Below are 2,697 nucleotides of genomic sequence, written 5' to 3'. Positions count from 1 at the left end.
ATCGTTATATTAGTATCCCTTAAGCTAATTTGAATCTCAAATAAAAAGATGATATTCATTCAAATTTTGAGCAAAATACAATTTTCTCCATATCGGATCATGGACCAGTCGTAAGGTGTGTGGTTGCCTTTACACAAATACATAGGTAAAATATTGGTTAAAAGACATTGACGTTCTCTTGAAATATTGAAGATAGATTATGGCACATTCCCCTGCCCTTCGTGTCCCGTTCGCTATTAAAACATTTTACCGGCATCTTAAAATTAACCACCACTTGTTACGTTCTCTAGAACGACGCACAAAATGTTAAGTTTTATCAGAAGCAGGTCCATGAAACAAAGAAGGGCGGGGTTTACAAGGGTGACAAATTTTCTTCTCCGAAATCAAAATGGTTTGTGTCCACGCCTGCTCGTTTCTCCCCAAAATGCCTCGAACGACCCCCCCCCCCCTCCCCTCTGGCCTACGGTAGTTCTTTGATTTATAATGGTTTCTACACTACAGAGCCGTAGTAGACAGTGTAGATAATTCATTTGACCCTGTTCCACGTGCTACTTTTCTTCCGATGTTACGTTTTCCAATGGTATCCTGCAAATGTTAAAAAAGATACAAATAAAAATGTTAATCTAAGTTCCAAATCTAACGAACACTGGATGCATGTAGATTATGTAATGTAGAACAAGGGACACGGTAAATGGTGTCGATGCATGTTCGGATATGGGGAGGGGAAAAGTGAAAAAAAATGTGCAAACTTTTTCAGCACACTTCAAAACGAGAAGAAAAATTGACCTTTTATCCTAAGTTTATTTATTTTTTTATTATCTATTTATTCCATGCTTACGTAAATGAGGGCCTTTCTCTATTTTATCATGATATCGTATTATTATTATTCGCTTGTCAAATTATTCCTGTACAAAATAACCTCCATCTTGTAGTGAAAACCTTTTTTTTGGGGGGGGCGTGTCAAATGTTTCCTGTACAGAAATGCCCCCCCCCCGCCCGATTGGAAAATCCTGGATCCGCCCCTGATGTATCACCAAATAAGATTTTCAGTTGTTTACATGTCCAACCTTTTGAGAGATTTAGAAGTTTGACTCCATGTGTCATAATTAGTGTGCCCCATAATGACACCCCCCGGGGGGGGGGGGGGCGCTACCGCTGCTAACTAAATGTATAACGTGCCTTTCCCCCTCCCCATTGGACGTGTCAAATTTCCTATACCCAGGTTGAGATAAAACATGTAGGACTTAGCATTTCAATGGGGGTGTTTTTTTTTAATTCCTCCTTACTTTGTTATCATTCCCTTTTCTTTTTCCTCTTTTTTCTCCTGAAGCAGCCCTCGAAACACGAAGAAGAGAACAATGGCTATCATGACACCAACAGCTCCGAATGCAAAACTGAGGTCAATCACGGACGATTGTGTGGGACCTAATAATGATTAATATTATTATTTTATAGTATTATTTATTTTAATAACGAGTATAGTAATAATCATAATGAGAATAGATATTGAAGTACTGATAACAGCAGTTATGATGTGAATAGTGATAACAATAACAATAATAACAATAATAGGACTGAGAGCAATGAATTAGTTTCATAAAATGAATCGCTGTCATTATTTAAATGATTCTAATTCCATGTATGCAGTATTTAGTTTGCATTTCAGTCTGTGAGTCTATTTATAGATTTTGTATTTTATATAACAATGTATAACACATTCAATTCATGCATTAATACATATAGTAGACTTGTTAAGAGGTTGAACGCTGCATTTTTTAGTACAAATGTCCCACTTGGCACAAATGTTCCTTGAGTCGAAAGAAAAAGATTTATCCAAAGAGACACGCTGTATCTATGCAAATAAGCAAGTAATTTGCATAAATTTGCATATTATGTCGATATAGTATAAACAAGTAATTCAGAATATATATTTCACCAGAACTGCCCTAAAATTGGAAATAAAGACTTAGGGTAAGACAGGGAAGAAAATTGTCATAAAATAATTTGGACATCCTTGTTTATTATTACCTAATTTACATAAATTATGCAAATCATAATTTAAAACAGAGTATTTTTTCAAGAATCCAGAACTGTTTTATAAATAACAACAATTAATACAAAATGTCAACATTCTACATGAAAGAGAATATATTAGCGAAAACATCGATATGCTTCATGACAGTATTAGTGTCTTAATTTGCTTAGAAAGAGGACAAATATGTCAAAATGTATGACGTGATATTGCGCTAAAACGAGACCAAAACAACCTGTCACAGTCACACTCACGAATCGGACAATAAAGCGATCAATGGTATGTCATTCGAGATAACACAATCTCAACACAATAGCTTCCATCGGCTTCTCGTACGCTTTTGTTGGTGTGTCTGCCACACCGTAATCTATGATACATACGGGCAAAATGCATTTCGGTATCGGTAAAACACTATTAATGTTGTTTTATTTGTTTCTAATTTGTACCTCTTGGAAAATTTACAGGAGACATTGCTTTGCAGGTTACTGCTTTAATGAAGCTCCGGCACATGATGAATTGACCCCACCTCAATCCATATATTAATTTTGTTAAAATATATATCTTTTGGAGACCCCAAAGTGGAAAAACTGCATCTCCCCGGCATTCCCGCTACTTTACAAAACCAGTTTGACTTGTATTATCAACTTGGAAAACACAGATGTATG

The 2,697-nt window shown here is 35.8% G+C and overlaps 1 long non-coding RNA gene across 1 annotated transcript; it reads right to left on the bottom strand.

Annotated features, from left to right (window-relative positions):
- Positions 1-243: 243 nt before the first annotated feature.
- On the bottom strand, positions 244-1,320 carry LOC121419863. Its single transcript, XR_005970644.1, has 2 exons — positions 1,287-1,320; positions 244-585 (listed from the first exon to the last, which is right to left on the bottom strand). It is a non-coding gene; the product is annotated as an uncharacterized LOC121419863 (long non-coding RNA).
- Between the last annotated feature and the right edge of the window lie 1,377 nt (positions 1,321-2,697).

Source organism: Lytechinus variegatus, chromosome 8, assembly GCF_018143015.1.
Source record: "Lytechinus variegatus isolate NC3 chromosome 8, Lvar_3.0, whole genome shotgun sequence".
Lineage (NCBI taxonomy): Eukaryota > Metazoa > Echinodermata > Echinoidea > Temnopleuroida > Toxopneustidae > Lytechinus > Lytechinus variegatus.
The sequence above is the reverse complement of the archived record's forward strand: the minus strand, read 5'-3'. Positions and strand labels throughout refer to the sequence as shown.